Source organism: Canis lupus, chromosome 5 (assembly GCF_003254725.2).
Source record: "Canis lupus dingo isolate Sandy chromosome 5, ASM325472v2, whole genome shotgun sequence".
Taxonomy (NCBI): Eukaryota; Metazoa; Chordata; class Mammalia; order Carnivora; family Canidae; genus Canis; species Canis lupus.
This window is the reverse complement of record NC_064247.1, coordinates 10,283,362-10,297,950: the sequence shown is the minus strand read 5'-3', so window position 1 is coordinate 10,297,950 and position 14,589 is coordinate 10,283,362. Positions and strand designations below refer to the sequence as shown.

General features: G+C 37.8%; 1 long non-coding RNA gene across 1 annotated transcript; it reads right to left on the bottom strand.

The window, feature by feature from the left end:
- Positions 1 to 1,824: 1,824 nt before the first annotated feature.
- On the bottom strand, positions 1,825 to 9,790 carry LOC118354906 (uncharacterized). The gene is made up of 3 exons (XR_004816312.2): positions 9,701 to 9,790; positions 4,505 to 4,664; positions 1,825 to 2,677 (listed from the first exon to the last, which is right to left on the bottom strand). It is a non-coding gene; the product is annotated as an uncharacterized LOC118354906 (long non-coding RNA).
- Positions 9,791 to 14,589: the final 4,799 nt, after the last annotated feature.

The following is a 14,589-nucleotide window of genomic DNA, read 5'->3' as shown; positions in this document are numbered from 1 at the left end:
TGTAATTGATCTTGGCTTGGGCCTCATTCCTGCCTTAGTCACTGTACTGTGTGAAAATCCAGAATTGAGGTGTTACCATATAGTGTAACAGTGTAATAGTGATTGGTGAAACTAGGCCTAGATTCCTTTCTAGTCTATAACCTAGACTCCTAGGTTGTATGATGACTTGGACCAAGGCTGGAGACATAGGTTGCTTTGAACAGTCTGCCCCTAGGTGTCTGTGACTTCTGAAGACATCATTTTCCTATGACTTGAAACACACAGAAACAAGACTGAATCAGGTAGTGAGAGTGGTCAGAAGGTTTTCTCCATGAATCATATCAGAAAATCTTGAGACTTTGTACTCTCCCAGGTGATATTTGTACTCTCCAAGGAGCTATGATACTTGTGGTAGATTCCATCAGAGGTTCATTGAGCCACAGTCTTCCTGACTCCAAGGAGGACAATAGTATGGGCAGGGAACTGCAGAAAATAGACCAGGTCAACCTCGCATTCTTCCTCTAACACAAGTCAACACACCTGGACCAGGTGAGGGACGGCAGGAGCTAATGCTTATCAAGCTAGCTAGATTAAAACTACTGTGCTCTCTGTGATGCTTAGTTGTGACTCAGCCATTGCCCATTTCCCCTTGAGCTCATGGGCAGAATCTCTGGATGAATTATAAATTTTTTAAAGAAAAATAGCAAGTTTCAAGTCCTGTTCTTTTACAGAGGAAATGAGGATAGTAACTCTACCTCCCTTATAGGATTATTGTGAAGATCACATGATGAAATATTTAAATCACTTATCAGAGTGCCTGGAACATATTAAACAATTAAGCAATATCAGCTATATTTTTCTGCCAGAGAATCTTAAAGATTTTTAAGAACATCTACTAATCTTTACTCACTTTCAAATGAGAAATTTGAGACCTAGAGAGAGGGAGTTGTGAGTCCAAATCCTTATCATATAAAACATTAACTAAACTATATATCTATTGAATTTATTATATGAACACCTATTCTATTATATAAAATATAATTTAAAATTTATTATTCAAGGGAAGATTATAGATTTTCAATAAAAATGATTACATTGAAGTTGACACAATTCCTAAAACTTGTCCTTATTTGAGCTTTTACCTGGGAAGAACAGATCACTAAGGGAAAGATTTAAGCTCTGTAATTGAAAAAAGAAAAGGCAGAGGGTGAGGAGTAACATGGATAAAAGGAAAAAGATTAAAACCTAGAAGATTTAGTGTGTCTTATATTTGTGTAGAATGTCTTGATTTATAATGTACAAGGTTAATGGACATGAGAATTATTTTAGACACATTGATGGGCAGGGAAATTGAGAACCAGAGAGATCGAGATATCCTAACACCAAACAAGTAGCGATATAGGCAGGATTAGAGGAATGCTTACTCTCATGACCTGTTAAATGGTTTTCCAGTCATTTATGGAGTCTAATGATTTCAAGTCAATTCAAGCTCAATGAGTAAAATATAAAATAATTTATCTTAGTCCTATAGAAACATACAAATCCAGAAAAACAGAAACACACACACACATACCTTTATAGGTATATGCATTTAAACATACATACATTTATAACTTGAGTGACAAATTATCAAGGGCTACAGGTGGAGTTCATGAGAGTTCTCTTGCCTTTTTTTTCCCAATTCTTGTTCGGATTCCTCAAGTATACGTGTAGAAAGCTCTGGAAATGGTGGCACCAAAACTAGAAACCAGTCTCTTTTTTTTCTTTTTTAAGATATTTTATTATTTTATTTTATTTTTTTGTGATTTAACTTTTTTTATAAATTTATTTTTTATTGGTGTTCAATTTGCCAACATATAGAATAACACCCAGTGCCCATCCCATCAAGTGCCCCCCTCAGTGCCCATCACCCAGTCACCCTCACCCCCACCCACCTCCCCTTTGACCACCCCTAGTTCGTTTCCCAGAGTTAGGAGTCTCTCATGTTCTGTTTCCCTTTCTGATATTTCCCACTCATTTTTTCTCCTTTCCCCTTTATTCCCTTTCACTATTTTTTATATTCCCCAAATGAATGAGACCATATAATGTTTGTCCTTCTCCGATTGACTTATTTCACTCAGCACAATACCCTCCAGGTCCATCCACGTCGAAGCAAATGGTGGGTATTTGTCGTTTCTAATGGCTGAGGAATATTCCATTGTATACATAGAGCACACCTTCTTTATCCATTCATCTTTTGATGGACACCGAGGCTCCTTCCACAGTTTGGCTATTGTGGACATTGCTGCTAGAAACATCGGGGTGCAGGTGTCCCGGTGTTTCACTGCATCTGTATCTTTGGGGTAAATCCCCAGCAGTGCAATTGCTGGGTCGTAGGGCAGATCTATTTTTAACTCTTTGAGGAACCTCCACACAGTTTTCCAGAGTGGCTGCACCGGTTCACATTCCCACCAACTGTGCTGGAGGGTTCCCCTTTCTCCACATCCTCTCCAACATTTGTGGTAGAAACCAGTCTCTGTTCCTTGTAGGACCACCTGTTTAAGATCCTTTTCTCCTCATATGTTGGTGATTCTCCCCATGTCTCCCTTTCCTATAATTGGTAGATCATTCTCTGGCCATTGGCATAAGATTAGTCAATGTAGAAAATGATGATGCTTCAACAGGGTCATATGAGCCAGGATAATGTAAGAGGTAGAACCTGAATGATACATAGAATGGATACAAGTTGGTCTGTTGAAGAAGAATATCAGACTTGATCCAGTAATTTAAATTTAATTTAAATAAAAAAGATGCCCATCACTGGCATCTCTGGCGCTTATTACAAGTGATGATAATAAACCCAAATAGTTGCACAGTCATTTGTGGTTTGCAAAGTTATTATATACAAACTATTTTATTTTATTCTCAAAATAAACCTGTGAGGTTGGTAAAGTATAAAGTAGATATTGTTATTTGCTTTTAAAACCAGATGCCAAAGAAAAATATGCACAAATAATTGAGGAAGGTAAATAGGTCACTCTCTGAAGCTAATATTTCATAATCAAAATGTATATCAGAAAAAATGAACTTTAAGAAACAATGTATTTTGGTCCATCTGGACTTGAGTATAATCTGAATAACCGTGTTTATCCAAAATACAATGTGTTAATTAGTATCTTAGTTCACGTGGGCTGCTATACCAACAACAACAACAAAAATCCATGGACAAGGTGGCTTAAACAATAAGCACTATTTCTCACAGTTCTGAAGGATGCATGAGTGCCAGCAGATTCAGCATCTGGTGAGAGCCTGCCTCCTGATTCATAGGTGGCCATAGTCTCACTGTGTCCTCACATGGTGAAAAGGACAAGGGAGTTCTCTGAGTTCTCTTTTATAACAGCACTAATTGTATTCATGAGGGCTCTAGCATCAAGATCTAATACCATCACATTAGGAATTAGGATTTCAGCATATGAATTTTGGAGACACACAAACATTCAGCCCCCAGCACCTGGGCAGTGTGTAGAAGCTGGGTAGGAACTCAGAACCATTAAAAATATATATATTTAAGACAAATACAGCTAAGATAAACCTGAGAGGTAAAAAAAAAAAAAAAAAAAAACTAAACAAATGAACTGATGAATTCCAAATATTCTGGTCTCAGAGTCAAGCCAACCCTCTTGTAGAAAGGGATAAAAGAAGTTGTAGTCAACTGATTCTAAGTGTTACCAGCCCATTGGAACATTACTAATACAGAGAGATGAATGCAATACCTATTTAAAATATCTAGTTTGGTGATTTACTAACTCTGGCCTAGGGAATAGCATGAAAGTACAATAAAATTTCCACCAGTCAATGGCAAAAATGAGATTTTAACATTAGCATTTCCTTTCTTTGGAAGGAATACATTTTTTTCCTTCTGAAATTATATGTCTCTCCTCCCTTTTTAAAAGATGGTAGTTCTAGTGCTATATTTTTAATGCCTTTACTTGCCAAAATAAGGAGGTAACTCCATATGTAGCCCTAATTGAAATTTTTTTGTATTTGCTGACAAATAAAATCCAAAACTGGAGTAAAGCCAATTCTGTTCAACAATTTGATCCAATCCACCAATTTTCCTTCTAATTTGGCTTCTTACTAAGATCTTGCTGAGAGAGACTGCAGGCTTTAGATTTTGCTAGGTAGTGTGACATTTAGGATTCACATTTTAAATTGAACTTTGGACACTCAGACTTCCCATGTGTAGCAGTATTTTCCTTAACAATTGTAAGTATTCTGGATTCATGATAAATTAATAAATTAGGATTCTGCTTTTATGCCTCAGCTTTATGTGCTGGTTAATGTGAAATGTCCCCTGTGAGAGATAATCCCCCCTCCAAGTGTAGAGAAAATTAAGTTTCCAAGACTACCGAACTGAAGGTCAGACGTCTAGACTGTGAGAAATTCACTGAGGTCATAAATATCAGTCTCTGTCGTCTCTTGGAACAGCTGCTTGGCTTTTTCCCGGTGATGCATCAATATCGATTGCTGAGTTCCACACTCTTACCTTTTTTATACTGATGAGGAAAAATAACACAAAGGCATTAAACCCGAGGCATGGAAATGAAATAATCTGGGTGGTTCTGGTTTCCAAATATAAGTCTTCTGATTCTTGGTCCTCATCATATGCTATTAGCTGGTGTTTCAACTGTTCCTTTGAAGCAACTCTAAAGGGTGGGAAGTGAAGATTCTATAGGATGAAATGAAGTTGGGAGGGAACTGGGGAACTGGGGATGGTGGGGGAGGACAGTTAACTTCTAAATAAATTTTCTAAGCTTCCATTTTATGTTGTGTTATTTAAAAATCTGATAAATGAATATTTTATATTCTATTCCAAAATGAGTTCTATTTTTTTCATCTTCAAAATTTCAAGTCATTCAGACTTCATAAGCCCACCTCGGATTAATCCTTGTCCACATAACACAGTGTTTTTTGTTTTTTTTTTTTTTTCACATAACACAGTTTGAAAGGCAGGGCTTTACCTTGTGTTGTTTCCTCTTGATGTGGTCATTTTAAAAGAAATTTGCTTTTCCTATTTTCCTTTTCTGTCTTTCTCTGTCTCTTTCTACATGCATACTCCAACCTATTCCCTTATCTTCTTCACCTAGTCTTCAGGGTTCCAGTCTGGTATTAAATGATTGAAGGTTTTGCCCTGCAACTCAGTGCCCTTGATCTATCCTTTTCTCATCCACTGGTCTCAAGAAAGCTTCTCTGGCCTATATCATGAAATCAGTTCTGAACATTAAAAAAAAAAAAAAAAAAAAGTATGTACAGCGTTGCCCAGGTAGCTCTGTCAGTTGAGTGACAGACTCTTGATTTTGGCTCAGGTCATGATCTCAGGGTCCTGAATCAAGCCCCAAGTCAGGGCCCATGCTCAGTGTGGAGTCTGCTTGAGATTCTCTCTCTCCCTTTCTCTTTGAGCTCCCATCCTTGCATATGCTCTCTCTCTCAAATAAATAAATATATCTTTAAAAGGTACGTACACACATATTTGAAAAATAAAGAACATTAAGTACAATATTGAACTAATTATGGCTGATGTGATATTAGAAAGAAATATTTTTTTCTTTGCATTTGTCTATATTTCCCTATTACATGCATTGGTTTCATAACCAAAAACAGAGAGTAAGAGTTGCTATTTAAACACAAGATCAATTTTGGAGAAGAGAGAAACCATTATAATTCCATTATTGGAAAAATAGAAAAAGAGAAGAAAAAACTGCCCCCCCCACCACAATAAAACTCTTTCATGTTTCCATACTTAAGTGTACAGTTTAGTGGTATTAAATAGATTCACACTGGGAAGCCATAGCCTCCATCTATCCCACAAGTCTTTATCATATAAAACTGAAATTCCATGTCTATTAAACAGTAACGCCCCCATCTTTCCTCCCCCCACCCCCCAGACCCTGGCAAATACTATTATATTTTCTGTCTTTATGGCTTTGACTATTCTAAGTACCCCATTTAAGTGGAATCATGCAGTTTTTGTCTTTTTGTGACTGACTTATTTCACTTAGCATCATGACCCATGTTGCAGCATCTAGTAGAACCTACTTCCTTTTTAAGGCTGTACAATATTCAGTCGTATGCACGTACCACATTTTGGTTCTCCATTCATTGGTCTATGGACATGGATTTCTTCCACATTTTAATTACTGTGAATAATGCTGCTATAAACATGGATGTACAAGGATCTCTTTGAGACTCTGCTTTCAATTATTTTGGGTATATACCCAGAAGGGCTGGGTTCATATGGTAGTTCTAGTTTTAATCTTTTGAGAAACCTCTGTATTGTTTTCCAGAACACCTGTACCACTTTACATCCCTACCAACAGTGCACAAGGGTTCCAATTTCTCCACATACCCTCTTAATGTGAATTTTTTTCATAATTGACAAACTGTGAAATCCTATTTTTCCCTTAATAGAATATTATAATATTTTCTAGATTGATAGAATTTTCAAATTTCTTATTTAATAATACTTTTTTTGCTTTTGTGATGTTTATACAGATTTCCATTGAATAAATGTATCTGAATATATCCTCTTTTACTCTACGAGTGACTTGCCTATTAAATGACTTAGCATGCCATGATATTGTGATTTATAAGAAATATAAATATATTTTGGTTATTTCTCATATGTATTTGGTCTTTGTCTCCAATTCCTGGCTTACTGGTCCCAAAACCCTTGGAATTTCCTGGGAGATGAGAGCAATGGGATTATTTTTTGTTATAATATTTGGTTTCTTGTCCACAGTTCCTGAGGTCACTTCAGAGCAGAAAGGTGAACCGGGCATCTTGTTATTCATAACAAGCCCCTTTCCACTATACCTGGGTTTATGTTAATGAGATGATTTTTGGAAAGTGCCTAAGGATGGGGACTGGTTACCAGGGGAACAGACAATGAATGAAAGGTTGCAACTTAGGGGGGATCAGCGGTTTAGTGCCACCTTCAGCCCAGGGCCTGATCCTGGAGACCTGGGATAGAGTCCCACATCAGGCTCCCTGCATGGAGCCTGCTTCTCCCTCTGCCTGTGTCTCTGCCTCTCTCTCTCTCTTTCTCTCTCTGTCTCTTATAAATAAAATCTTTAAAAAAAAAGTCACAACTTTGAGTCTCACCCTCTGATTTCTACAGAGGGAAGAAGGCTTAGAGGTGGAAACAAACCTGGCCCTTAATCAATCATGACTATGTAATAAGCTGACACAAAACTTAAAAGGATCAGTTTGGAGAGCTTCCAGGTTACTGAATGCATGCAGATTCAAGGAGAGTGGCCTGCCCAGAGAGGGTGTAGAAACTCTGCTCTTTCCCTACACCTTACTCTATGCATCTCTTCCATCTGGATGTTCCTGAATTATATCCTTTTATAACAAACTGGTCATCTAGTAGGTAAAATACTTCCCTGACTTCTGTGAGTTGCTCTAATAAAACAATTGAACTCAAAGAAGAGGTCATGGGAACCTCTCACCTGTAGCCAGTAGGTCAGAAGGCCAAGTGACAACCTGGACTTGCAATTGGCCTCTGAAGTGTGTATATGTGGGGGGGCTTAAATTGTGGGGTCTGAGGTTATCTCCAGGTAGGTAGTGTCAGAATTGAGTTGGATTGTAGGACACCCAGCTGATGTCAGAGAATGGCTTGGATGTGTGAGCACATCCCTCCCCCTTTTTGGAAACTGAGTCCACAACAACTGTAATAAGACAAACATCAGGCATTTAATGCTCTTCATGCAAACATCTTAGATCCATTTCTACTTGCTGTACCAATGCCTGCCTCCAGCCTTTTGATCTTTTTTCTGTTTATCAATATTTCAGTTCCCTTAGAGTTAATATTTTTGTTTGTTTGTTCACTCTGTCTGACTTTTAGACTCACTCCAAGGACTTGACTCATACTTGTCTTATGGGAGATTATTGCTTTTTCCTCTCTTGAGCAAAATGCTTAATGCAGGAGTGCATCATGTTCTCTACCAGGCTCAGAGCTGCATATGAACAGGAAAACTTTAGCTATCTTTCTAAAATCAGTCTATCCCCATGGTCTGGTGCAGGGACAGTTAGTAGGTAGTCAAGATATTTTGTTGATTTTGATTAATCAAGTGAATGCTTTTGTTTGTTTCATTTTCTTTGTTTTTACGAAATCCATTTTGTAAAAAAGATGTCTGTTGTTATAGCAACATGTGCAAATTATCATGGCAACATGCTCTGGCATCAATTTCAATTACCCGTAAAATAGAAATGCTTGTCTGATTTAAAACAAGCAAGAGAGTTGGACTTCTACTCTCAGGTTCTATGTTCTCATGCCTCTTACCTCACCTCTGGCAACAACTCAACTATCAATATTTTTTTAAAGATTTTATTTATTTATTCATGAGAGACATGGAGAGAGAGAGGCAGAGACATAGGCAGAGGGAGAAGCAGGCTCTATGCAGGGAGCCTGACTTGGGACTCAATCCCAGGACTCCAGGATCACGCCCTGAGCCAAAGGCAGATGCTCAACAGTTGAGCCACCCATGTGTCCCTCAATTTCTAAAACAAAATGTATTAATCTGAAAGACTTGTCAAATATTTTTGAGCAACTAAAGAAATCTGTTGACTTTCAGATCCCTCAATTTGTGAATGAGCAGTCAAGGTGACATTTTTGGTAAACCCTCTCTTGATGGACATAAAATTAGAGGTGGATTTACGAATGAAATTCAGAAACCCTGCTTGGGTAGATCGAGTGTTCCTAATGATCCTCAGGAGTGTGTTTAACATTCCTGTCCAGGAAGAACTGACTAATGCTGGCTCTGAATGTTCATCAGGGGAGAAACCTGTCAGCTGATATGACAGGTAGAATAATGCTTCCCAAAGATGCCTATGTCCCAATCCCCAGAGCCTGTGAATATGTTAGGTTACTGGCAAAGGGGAATCAAGGATGTAGATGGAGTTAGTTGCTGATTAGCTGACTTTTAGAAAAGGAGAATCTCCTAGATGATGGTAGTAGGCCCAGTGTGATTACAGATGTTCTCACAAGTGGAAGAGTGAGGCAGAAGAGGAAAACAGAGAAATGGCAGCAAAGGAAGAGCCCAGCCCTATCAATACCTTGATTTTAGCACAGTGAGACTCATTTTGGACCTCTAGCCTCCAAAGTCATAAGGCAATAAATTGGCATGGTTTTAAACCATTACATTTGTAGTAATTTCTATTTTAAAATTTATTTATTTATTTATTTATTTATTTATTTATTTATTTATTTGAGAGAGAGCATCCACACACGCCTAAGCAATTGAGTTGGGGGTGAGGGAGGAAAGAGAGGGACAAGCAGAAACCATGCTGAGGATGGAGCCCCACGTGGGGCTTGATGTGAGGCTCAATTTCATGATCCTGAGATCATGACCTGAGCCGAAATCAAGAATTTACCACCTAACTGACTGAGCCACCCAGGCACTCGTATTTGTGGCAATTTCTTACAGCAGCAATAGGAAACCCATACAGAGGTATGTCTCTGAGGTTCACCACTGATTCAGAAGCTTCACTGGGACTCTGCTCTCCTGAGCAAAGTTGTGAGACCTAGGCTCTGAGGAATATGTGGACTGATAAGATCCTGTAAATACATAAGCCTTGCAGGAATATTGGTACATAGGACTAGAAGCACACAGGGGGTTGGAAACCCTAGATGCTCAATGGGACAAGTCCTAGAAAGACACCAGGGTAAACACTTAGCTCTCACCTGCCCCAGAACTGCAATTGTACATTGATCTTGAGCAGATGTTCCTCAGCCTCACAAGACTCTTGTACTTTCAGTGCCAGAGGTCTGGACTGAGAGAATATGAAGAAGAAGTCTTAACAAAGATAGTAATAAAAATTATATTACTTTGTTTCCATTTTTGGAAAACAAAATTAAGGTTGTGGAAATTTAATTTAAATATGTGGAAAAGCTGAAATGCTTTTATGTCTCAAATTTCTCTTATTCTTTAAATTCAGGATGGGGAAAATGATTCCAAACAAGACACGAGTCAAAAAAATTTCCATTGTATTTAGGCCCACTAATAACTGTAGGAGCAAAACTTAACTTCAGTGTAGCAGACATATGTATATGTGTGTGTATATATATGAATCTGTATATATAGAATGACTATTATAAAGATGCGACATATTTCTCTATATATACGGAGATAGAGATTCTCAGGGGAGGAAATCTTTACACATACCTAATTCACGAGGTGAGTTTGAAAGTTTTATGTTTTGATTCTTAGCAATGTCAGGAACTGAAGAACTTGGAATTTTCCTTTGACCAATATGTAATAGGTCATGTAATAGGTCATATAATAATTCATAGTAATAGGATTTAATCTCCTCCTTCTTTTAAGTCTCCAGTTACTGTAGTGGAAGCAAAGGGTTGGCCACATTAGGCTGTGTGCCTCCAGGCTGTACTTAGGTAGTCTGTTTTACAAAATCAAAGGAATGTAAAATGCAACAAGTTGTAGCTCCAAGGTCACAGTAATCCCACTTGTGACCTACTTCATCAAAATGAAAATACATCACTGGGTGCACCCTCCATGTGTAAATCCGAAAGGTGGAAGAATGGGTAACTCACTTTTGTACTTTTCCTTGCATTTTGGGCTTGTGATAAAAAAGAATGAAGAAGCATACAGAGTCTCTTCTAGTTCTTTAAATCTTCCCTGGATCTTTTGACCTGTTCAGCGGATTTCTCCCTGCTTTAAGATGGCAGCTATGGTCACTTTCTCCTCTTCGACATATATTAGCTTTACAGATAACAGGGATTTTGGCAGTATCTTGGATCTGTGGTGCAGTCTACTATGTCAATAACTCTAGACATAAATTCCTCCACTCTGGACACCACCAAAACATTTGAATTTGGCAAAGTGTGCTCTGTCGCCCTCTGCTGGATGTAGAAACATCTCCCAATCAACCCTGAGTTGAAGGTTCTTGACCAGCACTCATCAGGATATTTGACATTGGAGGGGCAAGAAAACCAGAGGAAACGTGTTTTATGAATTACTTGATAGTTTGGAGGAGATGACAATCTCTGCGTCAATATTTATGTACAAAGATGTTCCAGCATCACGTCATTTAAAAGATCTTTTTCAAAAATTACAATCAAAATATTGAACAATGGTGTTAAAAATAATTATATCCAATTAATTGGATTATGAGCATTTCTGACATGAATTACTTTAATTACAATAAATATGTGTGATTATTGTTATAATCTGAAAAATGCTTTCTTTACATAAGACTGCCGAATAAAATAAAATTAAATATTTAAAAAATTGGTTTTATCTGTTATCTTGTCAAAAATCCAGAAATAGAAAAAAATTAAAACCATCAAATCAATAAATAACATTTAGTGAAAGTTTACTATGCATGTAAGAACTGCCCACAAACTAGGAGCTTCAAATTCAAAAATTGATATGAAGATTAGGGGCATGAAGTTATAGGATGACTTACCAAGTGAAAAATAAATAAGTTGTTTAATCTTGACAATGATTGGTAATTACAAAGGGGGTTTCCAGATGGTGGGAGATTGATGAACAGTGATTATTTCATACCATTTTTAGAAAGGGAAGTTTAGGGGTTTTTTTATGATTATCAGAGCATTTATAAGAAATAATCTAAGTTCCTGAAATAAGCTAGATTTAGTTTTGCTTTCACTGCTTAAATAGTTTTGTCTGCTCAGGGAATTTTCAAGTCTAGTCTTCATTTTGTATTTAATGTTAACAATGTAAAAGTATTCCTGTGTTTTAAAAATTTTTGTGTCTGTCCATTTATAAACTTTAAATTAAAATAAACTTTTTAATATGAACATAATGGTTTTTATAATCTGGCTGTACCTAAATGTCCAGCCTCATTGTCCCTTTATTTCTCCTTCAGTCCAAATTGCCAAACTATTTGTCAATTCTTTGAAATGAATTCTATCAAAATGTTGTGCCTTCGGATATGCTATTACCTCTCTGTGAAATGCAATTCATTCCTTTTTCATTTGTCAAAATTTCTCTGTAAAAAATCTGACCTGATTCCCACAAATTACATGTTCTCTTTTTGCTCTAATTTTAGATGCTGAATGCCATAATATTACGTGTCACATTTTATTGTATTCTTTAAGCTCCTTGGAAGTCTGGACTGTGTTTCTGATTTCTATATATGTCAGGTTTTGTAGACAGAGTTAACTTGGCTTATAAAATAGATTGGTATGTGTTTTACATTATTTCTTCTTAAAAGTTTTAGGAAACTATCTAAAACTCAAGCTTCCTTTACAGCAGTTTTTTGTTTGTTTGTTTGTTTTATTTTGTTTTGTTTTGTCTTTTTTTTTTTTTTTGGTATTACAAATTCAATGCATTTGATGGTTAGAGAAATAATGTGATTTTCTATTTTATTCTATGTCAGTTTTTGAAAGTTATGCTTTTTAGGGAATGTGTAAATTTTGTCTAAATTGTTAAATTTATTGGAAAAGTCAAATTACAATTAGAAAGCTAAACATACCAGGGGTCCCTGGGTGGCTCAGTCAGTTAAGCATCCAACTCTTGGTTATGGCGGTGATCTCAGGGCTGTGAGATAGAGCCATGCGGCAGGCTCCATTCTGGGTGTGGAGACTGCTTAAGATTCTTCCTCTGGATCCTCTCCCCCTCTCTCAAAAAAACAAAAACAAAAACAAACACCCCCCCCCCCAAAACAGCAAACATTTCTGCTCATCAGAATCACTTAAAAGAGTCTGATTCTGATTAAGATGAAGTAATCATACTCCATCTAATCTCTCAAACCGAATGCATGAAGTTGCTGCCTGAAGATTCTGAAAAGTAAATGGTAGCAGGAAGATGGGGGACAGAAACTGGGACTAATACAGCAATGAATTTCCTGTCCCCCTCACTACCAGTGTCCTCTAGCCTGGGTTTAAGGGCAAATTGAAACCCGAATCACATCATTTTACAGACAGAAAGAACTGGAGAAGCACTTTCTGATTTGAAGAGTGGGAAGGGAAATTCCAAGGGTCAGGGAGAGGATGGTAAGTCCCTGGATGTTTCTGCTGTGTGTGTGTGTGTGTGTGTGTGTGTGTGTGTGTGTTTTCTTTTCAAAAGATTTTATTTATTCATGAGAGACACAGAGCGAGAGAGAGAGGCAGAGACACAGGCAGAGGGAGAAGCAGGCTCCCTGCAGGGAGCCTGACATGGGACTCCATCCTGGAACTCCAGGATCAGGCCCTGGGCCAAAGGGGGCACTAAACCGCTGAGCCACCTGGGCTGCCCTGTTTTCTATTCTCTCCTACTCCTCTGCTCCCAGGAGATACTGAGGCAGAGGTAATGGTAGCAGTGACAGGGCAGTGGCAGCCCAGCAAGAAGACAGAACTCTGGTTTCAAGAATGTGGGAAGAATCTCTGGTTCATTTTCTCTCTTTCTTCCACTTTCCAGAAAGGCAGATGCCATCACAGAAATACACAGCAGAGTTTAGAAAACTAAAGTTCCAATTTTCTAGTTGGAAAATGAGTAACTAGAGCTAAAAGGGCAGCTCTCTAAGCATGTAGAAAACTAAAACATGGTAATCAAATAAAACTTGTATATGAACTCTTTGGGCTCATCCCTTGGATGTATATTCATGATTCTAACCAAAAATAGCACATCAAATCTTTGGATAACTGAAGTATGGGGTACACTGCTCAGGTCCCAGACTTGCATGAGGTGGTTCACATAAGGGACAGACCCAAATAACAAGGCAGATGCTTCCAAAACTGAACTTAGTGCCATAACCCACAGAAGGCAAGCATAAGCTTATAATAACCTGTATGAAAAAAGACCAATATTATAAATGATCAAAATTTGCCTGAGAAGAGATAGGCAATCTGAATATCTATTAAAGAAATTAAATCTGCAAAAAAAAAAAAATCCACAAAAGGGATTTCCAAGCCCAACTGAGACAAAAAGATCTCTAATACTCACTGAGTTTCATTTTCTTCATCTATAGAACAGAACTCACAATTCATACCAAGACTTCACAGGGATTCATCAATTTTAAATAATGCATGAGAATGTGTTTTTACAAGTGGCAAATTGTGCACAAATGAGAGAAAATAAGTAACTGGACAGCCTGTCACACATGTACAGCCTTTTGGGAGAAGCAGAACATTCTCAGAACCTGGAAGTATCTACTATGTCAGTAATATGTTTTCTCCCTCCCTCTCACCGACAAGCCTGTTTCTGAACACAGTAATTCAGCATGTAGAGGCCAGCCTGTGGCCTGAAGTGGACATGAAATGCAGATTCTGGGCTTCTTCAGCTAATCCATCACCCACCTAAAACTGAGAATAACAGCATGAAAGAGTCTCCCTCTCCGTGTGTAATGAGGAAATGAATGCCTGCAACAGCAAGAAAGAGGAAATTTGCTACTACTATGGATGGATATGCTGATGTTTGTTCTAAATGTAGAAATTAGATGGTCACAAATGGAACTGACTTTAAATTAGCTCTCGGGACTCCTGGATGGCAGAGTTGGTTAAGCGCCCTATTCCTGGTTTTGGCTCAGGTTGTGATCTCAGGGTTGTGAGATCGAGCCCCGTGTGGGGCTCTGCACACAGTATGGAGTCTGCTTAAGACTCTGTCTCCTTCT